We start from the raw sequence: 13,065 nt of genomic DNA, 5'->3' as shown, positions 1-13,065 counted from the left end.
TCCCTGGAGGTTTTTAAGACGAGGCTGGATGTGGCACTGAGTGCCATGATCTAGTAATCACAGTGGGGTTGGATCAGGGGTTGGACTTGATGATCTCAGAGGTCTCTTCCAACACAGTTAATTCTATGATTCTATGATTACAAACTATTCAGCAAAGTTAAGTGATTCAGATGAAATAAGGTGGATAACAAACACTTCAGTTGTCACTTGCAACACACAGGAGAGTTACACACACATCTATACGTAAGTTCTTTGAAGCACATTTTACAATGTGTAAGACTATAAAGTGCATACACCACCCCCACCACCCTCCCCACACACACTTATATACACACCACAGCAAAAGATGTGGTAGGGCAACATTACTTCAAGCACACCATTAGCACTGAACAGGATTAAAAGAGAAAAAAAAAAAAAAAAGGGACTACAAATTATTAGCCACGGACAGTCCACAGCACGAGAAAAAGAATTATTACAAATGTCTTCAAGAACTTTCTTTTTTGGATTGCATATCACATTGTCATGATTTGTCATGAAAATTATTGAATTAAATAACAGTTACAGTCCTTCGTCTAAATCACGAAAAAACAGAGTTACAAAAAAAACTTCACAGACATGCAATGCCCACCTTCTACCTGTCTTAACACAACCAGCTGTGGAACAAGAATGGCTGGATGTCACACGCATTTTAGTCTGAACATGCACATATGCAAATACAGAACCATTCCTTCCTAGAAGTTTTCAAGGAAACATTTGAAAATGTAATAGCGGCACAAATGCAACATTAAAACCTACAAGTTGATTATCTTACAGAGGCCTCTAACATTGGAAAAATAAACTTAAGGTCAAGGTGAAAGATAAAATAAGACCGCTTTCATGAGTTAATTGAACTTCATCCAGAAAGCAAATTGTATCAAGGTCCTGTATTGAATATAATCTAAACTGGCTTTTTGTGTCAGATAGTTAAAGTGTTGCAAATTTTCTCAGATGCAAAGAAAACAACGTTGACTTTGCACTGGCTGTTAGTGTACCAGACTGTTTTCTGACAGCATATGAACACAAAAATCAGGCACAAACTGAATGTAATCAACTTGGTGGGAAAGTTTTCTAAAGCATTCCAAATAGATCAGGGCACTAAAGTAGGAAATGAGAAGAAATATCACAGCAAATCACCTCGGGTAAGCGATTCTCAGGGAAGCAAAGGCACCAAGCCTAGAAATAATTTGATGAAATAGTAGGGGAATTTTTGCCTTTACTTTACAAAAAACAGTTTTCAGAGCAGCAGAATTCTGCAAACGGTAAATGTTTGAAAATGAAGTCACTTCTGCTTTAAGCTTCTGATATGTCATACACAGTCCTACAGCTAATACTGAAAAACAAACGGCATTTTATAAATTGATTAAATAAATAAATCTTAACTATCAAATTAGCAGACACACTTCCCACCCAAAGATCGAAGGCTAGAACACCACAGGTGGGAAATCAAAAGATCTTTTTCACATATTTAATTATAATTTCTTCTATGACTAAAGACAACCATAATCTTTTAAAACTCAATTATGACAGGTATTTGGTGTCTCTCTTTGGGGATTTGTAACTAATATTTTCATGAGAGCCACTAGCAAATTTAACAGGAAACAGGAAGAGAAGATATTCTCCCAGTGTAGATTTCCTTTTCAATTTCAAATCATGGATTTTTAATCATGCAACAGTGTGCATTACAGATGAGGCAATGATGAAATGAACTGACTCTGCAAATCCAGTATTGTAATCTGATAATTAGATAGCAATAAATCTCGAGTTTTCTCAGTCATATACAGTTTGCCACTTAAGCATTCATTTTGTTACAGAGAAGTCATGTTTTTCAGACGTTTTAGAAAAAATGGAGAACACTTTGGCCGTTAACAAAATATAATATTGTTCCCCATTACCTTGAATTTTTTTTTCATTTTCTTTTTTCCTGTCCTGTGTGCAATTCCTCAGATTGCTGGAGCAAAGATTATCAAAGGAAGAGAGGAAACTAGCTCCAAATTTTGAGCTGTATTTTTAATAAATTATATTTATTCAGAAAAGACATAAAAACAGACTACTGGCAATTTAAGACTCTGTCTAAGGAAGCAGAGCGGTACATTTAGTCTGATTTATTCTGACTGTCAGCAAAACCAGTTACCATTGCTACAAAACAGTGGGGCAATGACGTGATGACATAAATGTCAGTAGCAAACATAACAAAGCTTTCAGAAGCAAACTTTTGTGATAGCAACTTGAACAGATACTTATGAATTATAAATGACTGAAAATATCACTAAGTTAATGACACTGTAATCCAGGAAACTCAGGACTACAACAATTTGTCACTTTGAAAAATTTTAAGTGGAGGGAAAAAGAAAACAAAACACAACACAAAACCAAAATCAAATTAACAATCAAGCAAGCAAACAAAATTTCCCTCTAAAACAAACAAAAAACCCACCACCACAAAAAAAAAACTCACCCAAAAAAACCAAAACCACCAAAAAAACCCCAAACAAACAAAAAACCCCCCACAAAACTCTAAATCCAAAAAATACCCAACCTACTCTGGACTATCCAGACTATTATTATTTAACAGTTTAAATTTTCCTATTATACAGTAATATCAAGTTGTCCAATGGTATAAAAATTGGAACAGTTATAGACATGGGAGGCCAAAAACCAAACTCTGAACTGACCTACACAGTCTTGACAAGCAGCTGGAATCGATGGAGACAAGTCTGGTACCAGTAAATTAAGTTCTATTGCCAAGGACAGAAAGCAGAAATGGAAAAGACGTGAGACAGGAAGAATGATAATCAGCAAGTAGCCCAGCTACACTCATTTAATAAACCAGTTTAATCTTGTTTCATCAGTGGTGTACCCAAACTGTTTGTTCACGTAACAGAAGATGGCAACTACTCCAAAGACTGCAAAGAAAATAGTTCAAGAGAGAAAATTTATTAATAACAACAACATATTTCTCAGAACAAGAAGAGTACTTTATAAAATGCACTTACTGCCCCAGCTGAAAGCTTTAAAGGTTAGCTATGTTCAGTATTATGTAATGAGTGAAACATCTGCTGCCCTGGAAACATTCTTTGTTAGAGAACTCTTTCTGTAATTGGAAACTCCTTTGGAAAAATGCCAAATATAGTAGCCTGAAACAAAAACAAAACAGTGAAGGAAAAGTCAAGAGACAAAAGTCCAGTGATTAAATTCCTTCGAGCCCAAATCTCCTAGATTGCTTTTTATAGGTTTTTTGGTGGCCTTTTTTGCTCAGGGCGAGGATGGACTATGTTTTAGTTTTGAGAGGTCAAAGGAGAGACAAAAGAATATTGTTTCAAATCTACCTGAGAAGTTACTCAAAGTAAGCTCTAAGAGTTTGAGATATTTTCATTCTTATTGCTCTCTCTACTAAGCGTTGAAATAGTTAAGTATTAATATTGAAAATATTTTGCTAGAATCATCACGGACAGAGATTTGCCTGATCACAGAGATGACTTAATTTTTGCTAGCCATCTACCATATAATCAGCCATAAGACGCTTGAAATTATCTTCTAAGGGCTCCTCAAATCCATACTGGAAAACTCACTCACTGATTTGAGGAATATGATTTTCCTCATTTTTATCTTTTGGTAAAAGAAAACCCTGCAGGAAGACACTATTCTCCTCTGTAGGTCTCTCCACTGACAGCTTTACCCACCAAACAGGCGGCTTCATGGACAGGTTCAGAGCCTTGCAGCCTATCCTCACCCCTCTTTCCATGGCAATCAAGACGATGACTCCCACTTCTGGTTGGCCTATGATACCAGCCTCAAACCACTTGTTTCATGTCAGCATTTTCATTCTTTCTCAGCTGCTTTTCAAGCTTGGGAAGAGCTTATTAACACTTCAGAAGTCTGTCTTTTAATCCTCTTGCCAACTCCTCATTAAGAAACTCACTTGTGCCAAGATGTCTTAAGTCCAAACCACACACTTGACAGCAGCTAGAATATTCATGCTTTTGGTCTTATGCTGCAGCAGTGAGAATTTTATGGGAGGAACTGTCTTTTTGCTCTTTGTACTTGCACCAGCACACCACAATCTTGATCTACAGCACATTTCTGCAGTGAGGGTTTCCATCAGCACATCTGCAGAAGATGTGGAAAGAGTGTAGTCTACGAGTCTAGAGCACTCACTGCATAGGTCACTCGCAATGAAGCTACCAAAAACTTAAAAAATGCATAAAGACCTTAGGCAGGAGTATGGTTCCTGAAAACTTATGCCTTCAGCTTTCGTATTTCTGTAATGTCAAATGTTTTAGCTAAATTTTCTCAAGACAAGCTCTTTACTTAACATCTGTGCTACTCTCCCCATTCCTGGAAAATCGGACTTGTATTTTCTTTTCTCTTAAACTTTTCAGCCACTTTTGAGACACACAAGACATCTGATGTTTACATAGAAACTTATCGCAAAACCAATAAATCTTTTTTCTCTCCAAATTCCGTAATACGTGTAAAGAAACTTATGTTTCCAGGCCTTAAAAGCCCTTGGTTATCAAATCACACTTCCTGCTGTGCTCACTTACGCTCCTGAATATATACATTCGGAAGAACTAAATATGTGAATCCATTAAAGCCCATATTTTAGTATTCTGGATATAAGTTAAATTGAGCCCATTAGAATATTAAAATGGTGTGTATTGCAAGAACTTCTGAAGAAAATAATCACAAAAGATAATATATCAGAAAGGTACTACTTATACAGACATAGATATCAATACATATTTTCCTCAAACATGAAAAAAGCTACCAAGGGGTAGCAAGCTTGAGATTCTCTTCATGAAGTCCTATCACACACCAGATGTGATAATTGTGAAGTCTGACATTACATCTATTTTGAGCCTTCTTATTATATCACATGACACTAAAATATCTATACTGTATTACTCAACACACCGTGGAGTTGTCAGATAAAACAGCTACAGGGAACCTGATTTTCTGGGATAAACTTCACAGACTTTAGCCAGCAAAATAAGTGCTTAAGTCAAATCATCGCTAAGAGTACACTACCCATTTCTGTAATTATTTAACACATGCACCTGCCTTCCTATTTAAAATATTCTTCATGTGTGCTTTTGTGTATTTTTGTTCCTTTGATACATAATATTTTTATTAATTTATTAATATGTTTAAAATAAAAAAATATTTCCTAAAGCAGGCCATGACAATTGTGGATATAATACACAATTGTTAGCATGACTCTTTCCAATTTAACTATTTAGAAATTGATTAATTCAATTTACTTAGAGAACTGATCTCAGATTTTTCCAAATCGTATCCAAATCCCAAGATTTGATCCCACATGACTTACAGAACAGCACAGTCCAAGTGCTCAGCTGCTGTGGCATGCATAGAACATTCAGGACCCCCTACGTTCATTTTTCTGCATAAGGCGGAGGGGAATTCATAATTTTCATTTGGGAAAAAAAATAAAAAAGCCTCCAAAAAGAAAACACAGATAAAAAAAAATTAAAATAAAAATAAATAAAAAAAAAAAGGAAAAACAAAACAAAAACCAAACCAAACCAAAACAAAACCTACACCAAAACAGTAACAACACACCTATTCCAAGCCTTCACAATCTTCTCCCAAGTATACATTAGTATACATCATTTTCCTCCACTGATACTGCTCCACTGTGCACTTTAACATACTACTGGCTCTTGGAAGAGGCAGGTGGGATGACAGTTATGTTCTCAGAGGATATACCTTACAGGTAAATCTGACCATCTTTCAGTCCCTGCTTAAAAGAAAGGACATCACACTGTCTGCTATGACACAGTTTTAATCCTTTACACTTTTTTTTTTTTTTTTTAATTTCCTTCTTCCTTTGCTAGGTCTAGAGCACTATCAATACTCCGCACAGACAAGTCGAGTAGGGACAGAAATGGAAATACTAGTTTTGCACTTAACAACCTGGACAACTTAATTGCAAAGTATTTCAACTCAGATATTCAATCCAGAAAGCATACCAGGGTAAGCTTTTTTTAAAAAGTACAAGAGACAAACATTTTAGGCTCAAAACAGTTTCCTTTATCAGACTTGTGCATCATCTGACTACTAATATAACTAGAAAAACATTTTAATATTAGAGTTGTGACTTAGTAAACAGTATCTTTTATTCCTAGCAGAATCAGTTGGATCAAAGAGACTAAGAAGGAAGGGTTTTGAGATTAACAGTGCACATACACTGTACAAATGAATCGCAGAAGAAAGAATAAAAGTTGTAAATGTCTTTATACCGGATTTGTTCTGTTTTCTTTAAAATAAACTGGAATGTCACATTAGTCATTACATTCATGGTGAATGAGTCATCATAACCCAAAAGAACTTCAGGCTTTCACACATCTCAGAAGTAGATGTCTACAAAAAAAGTTCAAAGTAAGACTGTAGCAAAGTATATACATCAGAGTTTGAAATGACACTGCCTTTTAAGAAAGCAAAGGTCACATACGGTGCTTTTTTTCAAAGGTAAACTTGCTACTAGGTCTACCCTGAACAACATGCTCCTCCTTTTATTATAAGGTTTGGTCCTAGAAAAACTGTACTAGCATAGCCACAAGTCCACAAAAAAATTCTGCTCTGTACAGACATATAGGTATTCTCTTCACAGACATAGGTATTCTGGTAGAAGCCGTTTTGTAAGTATACCACTGCTAGCAAAACCAATTTTTTGTGTGCAAAGTCTGTTCTATTTGTGACTTGAGATTTTCTTATGCCAGTACAACTCCAAGTTTGCCTACTTTGTTTATCAGCATTGGAAAACTTCAGCGATATGTTTATACTACATGCAGAAACAAAACAAACAGTCCACTGTACAGGGAGAATTACTACTTACTTACTTACTACGAAGGCATAACAAAAAGGGAAAGAAAAAAAGCTAAGTAAGGATGCATCCCCAAGGTCATGCACGAATTTAAGGTCAGAAAAAACTTAAGTCTTTCACTGATGATTCGAACTGCAAGAATTCACTTTTGAGTCAAATAAATATTGTACGGAAGACATGTAGAATTGCTTTTTCTGGTTTCATCACAACACTAGGAAAACAAACATTTTTATGCAGTTAGGAAATTTGATCTTCTATGTCCTGCTTATCTTGTTATACTCAGAACTGAAAACAAATCTGGATATAACCAGTAAGAGGCATTTTGCACACAATTATTAGCAAATCACTCTATACAATGCAGAAGTTTGTAACTTCCAACGCTCAAATAAAATTATTTGTACTCTTCCTTCTCCTGCCAGATCCAAATTTTACTCATAAATGTATGTGACATCTGTTCAAGAAAACCAAACTTAACCTCACATGGTTATCCTTCCCAGATTTCTTCTACAGGACCCATATGTTTTACATACATTAAATATTTCTCAAGCTATCCACATCCTTGAAAGCATCTCCTCTGTCAGAGACACAGCTTATTTTTTAGGACTCGTTTTAAGGAAATCTGAGAAAGATTTCCTTATAGATATAGATATGACTATCTATGCCCCCTAAAAAACTCCACCTTGGCATACTTAAGTTCATATTACCTTCAAACACAACAGTTTTCTGCCACTTGCATCTAGATATCCAGCAGTTCACATTCTCATTACACTGACTAATTACTTAAAATGCTATCATGAGATTTCAAGCTCAAGAAAACAATAAAGGTTTAGGTACAAATTACTCTGTAGTCTAGGTATACTGCTGCTGGTATTTCCAAGGATGGCTGACTGATCAGCTATTGAGAACTGGCCATGCCGGTTTTCAGATTTTGCGATAGGCCTATTTGATGATCAGAGTAATCAAGTGAATAATCTGTTGCTGTGACTCAGCAGTTTACCTTATTGTTCCTTTCTATAACTTTCTCTTAGACTAAGATGGATATCCCATAGAAGCTTCAGGACTTAACTATACACCTATAGATGCCTTGAGTTCTCCATTTTCATGAAACTTTAATTAAATGTTTGAACTTCTTTTTCTTCATATGCTGCTCGTAGGTAGCTGTTTTTTAGTTGTGGTTTTTTCTCCCAATGTTTATCCCTTTTTACCCATGCTTTTATCCCTTCCTGAAGCAGAGAGATATACACATTACATAGACATAGCAGGAGGATACAAGACGTACACCTATGTCAGGTTTCTTATCTGGGTGACAGTATAGCTTCTTCACCAGATAATAGCAAAGAAAGCTGGAGCCATGTTACATGACACCAGGAACAGCAGCACCGAGTTGCTCAACAGGGAAAAAAAAAAAAAAGTCTCGCTTTCACCAGCCACACAATGCCTCAACACTGCAAAGACTTGCATGAGGGAAGAGTAGCATGAAGAATACATTAGTAGCTAGACTTCAGCTTATGCATTATTAATCAAAGGTTGTACTTAATTTTAAAGGCAAAAGCTATCACATTTTCACTGAAATATGTAGGTTCAGAGAGAAAGCAATAACACGGGGTTTTGCCCCTTTGGTGGTTAGTTTTGTGGTTGAGCTGCTGTTTGTTCACAACTAGAAAACACATTTCAAGATGAAGCTTCTACTACTTTGGAGACTTGTAATCTTAGCTTTTGCTGCTAGAACTGAACAACTTGATTTGCAAGTCAATCCTTGATTTACACCATTTTTAATATCTTTCAGGCAGAAAAACACAGGCCCTTGATTAATACTTGTAAAGCATCAAATCTCTTTAGAGAGGTTTTTGAGAGTAAAGGAAAGGAACTGAAGTGACACTAAATATGAAGACGAAAGCAGAGTAGAGGAAAACTGGCTCACTGCATTTAACTGAAACAAAGCAAATGGAGTGTTTAATGACATGCAAGCCAACATTCACCAAGAAATCATGGGTACGTTTTTACTGTTCTCTGTATCAACAATCTTGAGTTTGCTGTTTTTTTAAAAAAAAGAAAAACAAAACAAGAAAATCACATGCGTAAACAGAGAACATACTTATAAGCTTAGTAATTCTGAAACCTTTTTTCAAGTTTCCCATCTTTCAAAGTAAATAGTGAACATCAGGACCACATTTTATACCCTGAAGCAGTGTAACCATATTCCTGAAACTTCAGAATAAATCTGCATGCTCACATTTTGTGACAGAGCACTCACAAGAATAACTCACGAGAACATGAAAGAGTCACACTTCACCAGAAGTCAGTCCAGAAACAATACTGAACTTTAGTCACTTCATTTCTAATAACCATTTGCACAGAGGTCAGACTTGTCAGCCTTTATCTCCACAAATTTGCAGAATGAAAACATTCTCATTATCATCATGGGGATGTAGTATTTTCAACACCACTACCTTTTTCAGTGGATGGGAAAGAAGCAGTATCACATTTCTGTACAACCCAGGGCAAGAACTTTGAGAGAGGCACAATTTCAGCAGCAAACCAGAAGTTCAAAAGCAGATAAAAAATCCCAGAACTTCAGTTTACAATCTGAAGCACTACAGGAGGAAAGCACATCTCATGATACACAGTGCAGCAAACTGATTTTCATTTTACATTACTTGAATAAGCAGCACGGACAACTATCTGACAAGTCACATGGGAAGCCATTTAGTAACTATGACTATGATATCCAAGAACTATTTTATAGGTCACGTACACCAAGGCCTTCAATATCTGGAATACTATTCAAGAAAGCAGTATGCTGAAGGTGGACAACCCTTGCCTTGGCATGACCAGCAAGCACAGGGAAAAAACCATTTCTGTCAGATAACCTTCTAGAGTGCAATTTACCATTAAACAAAAAGATGCCACATTTAGAGCTTAGAGGTGCCTTTTATTGTCATTTCAGTCAGAAGGGCATGAAACCAGTAAGAAAATCACCAAATATGCTAGCCTTTATAAATACTGCTCCATGCCCATAACCTGCCATTGAAATCTATCTGAAAGCTTAAGAGTAAGACGTAACAGCCAAAGGACTACCTTACCTTTCTCTTACAGCTTTGCCAATTTACCCGTCCTACCTCATTCTACCAAGACTTTTCTCCTATTGTACTTTTAAGTAAACCCAGACAGGGCATCAAGATGAAAACTGGAACATATTTGTCCTTAAAGTATATCGAGGCTGAATTCCAAACTCAGTTCTCTACTGGTCAAACACATGCCTAACAAAAAGACCTAAGCTTCCAAAGGTACCATTTCAAGAACTGCATTTCGACAATATGTATTTCACTGCCACTCCAAATGAGAATTCAATACACATTGAGTCAGATGAATGCTATCCATACCAATACTTAACATTCCAGTTTTGCCTGAGTGTTTTTTGTTTTGTTTTAATGAAAACCATGTAAACATTGATCAGAAAGAAATCACACACACGATCTTCAAATAAGCAAACAAATATGTAAGACATGCTCCAAGAAGATGTCATTACTTTACTGTGGGCTATGGAGAGGCCAACCTTAACCTATGAATAAACAGCCAAATGTAACATTATATTTATCCATAAGTATTTAAGAAAATGTCCATCTTAACTTGTAAGATATCCTTTTTTTAAAAGATCCAATCATTGAGAGTTTAGCAGTTAATAGGCATCAAGTTCTACTACTATCTGTTTTAACATAGAAGTCAGAAATCATGTAGGCAAACATTTCTGGTTTCTACTGAACTCTTTCCTTGCACTACTCAAGACAAAAATGCATTATTAGCATTTAATATCCACTGGAATGGTAAAAAGCAGTCAATTCTTAAACAAAAGAAAAAAAAACAAAACAAAACAAAACAAACAAACAAAAAAACCCCACCCAAACAAAAACAAACAAAAAACTTAAAAGAGACAGTCACATTTATAATAAAAGCATTCTTGAACTAACAGTTTTGAGTTTTTTTACTTTGTGTTCTTTGTGCCAAGGATCTGAAATATATATGGTAGTATGGTCAGTAATTTGGTTAGTCACTTAAGTTTGGTCATGACTGCTTTTCATAAAAAATACAAATACAAATTCTTTCATTTTCCAAACAGATATGAAGTACTTTGCATTCCATCGTTATTTTTTCACCAAGAACAGAACATTTACTGCCTCAACTCCTAACATGACACTTAAAAAGAGAGATGTAAAAACTTCTGCTAACTTTGTGTTTAGTCTACACAAAGAAATAGCCAACAAAACTAACAGCAAATAATTTTCTTTTTACTAACATGCCCATGTGCACACTTCAAATGTATCTTGGTTAAAAACTTCATATTAGAAAATATTAGCGATGTCACACTAACACAGCTTGCAGAAAAAAAAAAAGAAAGATCAAATATCCTGTTTGTTTACAGGCTATGCCTTCACGAAGATATAAAAGCTTAGCCACAGGCATAGTTTAGTATCAACACAACAGTCCATGTGTGCCATATGTTTGAGTTAAACAGCAAAAGAGAACAGCATTAAAAAGACTAGTATAGAAGAGACATTAAATTTAGATTTAATATAATGTTTAGTTTTCACATGCTTTCCAAGGTTGCAGAATCAACAATTATGTTAAATTGTGCTCTGAAAACTTTGAAAGACCGTGTTTGACATTAACAGCACAGTTAATCAGCTTACATCGTATTTAAAGCTCTGTGACTATTACTTTTCACTATTTGACAGATGAAGGCATATCACCAGATCCCGTCGTTACACGGACTATCTGGTCGTGCAGCAAAGACACGTCAGATATCCTCAGATGATAGTACAGGTTGATTAAATTATGGCTTTAGCTCTTCCTTTTGTCAAATCTGCAGAACTGTACGTTTCTCACTGATACGATCAGTCCCTGCCTGTCTACGAGCTACAGTGCCTTTATCAGCAGGGTGCAGGCCGGGGAGGGGGCGGGCAGGGGGACCACCCTTGCTCTTCAAACAACCCTTCCCACAGCTACGGCACCGCCACTGTCCGTCTCCATTTCACCGCAGACCCCTGTAAGGGTTAAAAGCGCTGACGCCGGAGCTCAGGGGAGGAGTCGGGGTATGGAAAGGGAGAGGAAAATGGAGAAATAAGGAAGGGAGCTGCCCGGGGACTCACCTGCAGCGGCTGCCACCTGCGCAGCCGAAGAGCCCCGCTCTCCCTCGGGGAGATAATAACCATTATCATGATAATAATTAAAGTGAAAAAGCCCGGAAAGCGTCTCCGCCCCTCCCGGCCCCGCGCGGTGCGGAGTAAGGACGAGCCCCAGCACGGAAGCTCTGCTGGGGCAGGGCAGGAGCCCTTCTCAGGGACCAGCTCGCCGCCGGGCGAACACTCCGAACCCCCTGCCTGTCCAGTGAAGAGGGAATTTTCCTCTGGAGCATTCAGGAGAAGGCCGAGGAGCAGGGGGGAGAATAGGGGTCCTCCGCCGGAGCTCCACGCCCCGCGGCAGGGGGGGTGGGAGGTGGGAGAGGCGCCGGGTCCAGAGCCCTCTCTCTCCTCGCCTGTCAGGCCCCCTCCCTCCGCTCCCTGCCGCCCCGCTCACCTGCCGCCGGCCCGCACGCCGACAGCCGCCCCTCGTACGCGCCAGTAGAGGGGGCGCTCCCCGCCCCGAGCTTTTGCCCGCGCCCGCCGCTTCCTCAGGGGCTGCCAGACACGCCGTCGCTCCTGTTTAGGGAGGAAACGGCCACCATGTTACTTTCTCCCCCTCCAACGCCTACAGGCTGGTCCAGGGCCCGCCCCGAAAGGAGGCGGTGGCGCCGGGGCCGGGAAGCGGCGCTGCTGCGGGCAGGGGGCGCCGGCGGGAGCAGCCGGAGTAGCCTGTGGTGTGGTGCCGCTGACCGGGCACCTGTGGCCGGGAGCCGGAGGGGCCGGCCCTGGGTGCGTCCTCGGGCGGGCAGCGGGTGTGGGTTACTTGGGGTGCGTGTGCGCCCGCTGCGGCTTCTGTGAGGATGTTGGGTTGTACCAGGAAAAAATGCCAGAAAGGGAACTTGGCATGTCAGAGAATTACAGAAGATTCTGAGTTGAAATGGACCCACAGGGATCATCGAGTCCAACTCAGCCCTGCACAGGTTCATCCCCAGGAGTCCACACCATCTGCCCGAGAGCGTTGTCCAAAGACTTCTTGAACTCTCTCAGGCTTGGTGCTGTGAC

General features: G+C 38.6%; 1 protein-coding gene across 1 annotated transcript in view; it reads right to left on the bottom strand.

The window, feature by feature from the left end:
* DENND4C (DENN domain containing 4C) overlaps positions 1-12,676 on the bottom strand; it is a 67,230-nt gene extending 54,554 nt beyond the window's left edge. Inside the window, exon 1 of the mRNA XM_027881841.1 lies at positions 12,458-12,676. The gene's annotated coding sequence lies outside the window, so the exon portion shown is untranslated. The remainder of the gene's footprint in view (positions 1-12,457) is intronic.
* Positions 12,677-13,065: the final 389 nt, after the last annotated feature.

This window comes from Empidonax traillii, unplaced genomic scaffold (assembly GCF_003031625.1).
Source record: "Empidonax traillii isolate 1590-97213 ecotype Southwest subspecies unplaced genomic scaffold, ASM303162v1 scaffold97:size1219025, whole genome shotgun sequence".
Lineage (NCBI taxonomy): Eukaryota > Metazoa > Chordata > Aves > Passeriformes > Tyrannidae > Empidonax > Empidonax traillii.
This window is presented reverse-complemented; position numbering and strand designations above follow the sequence as displayed.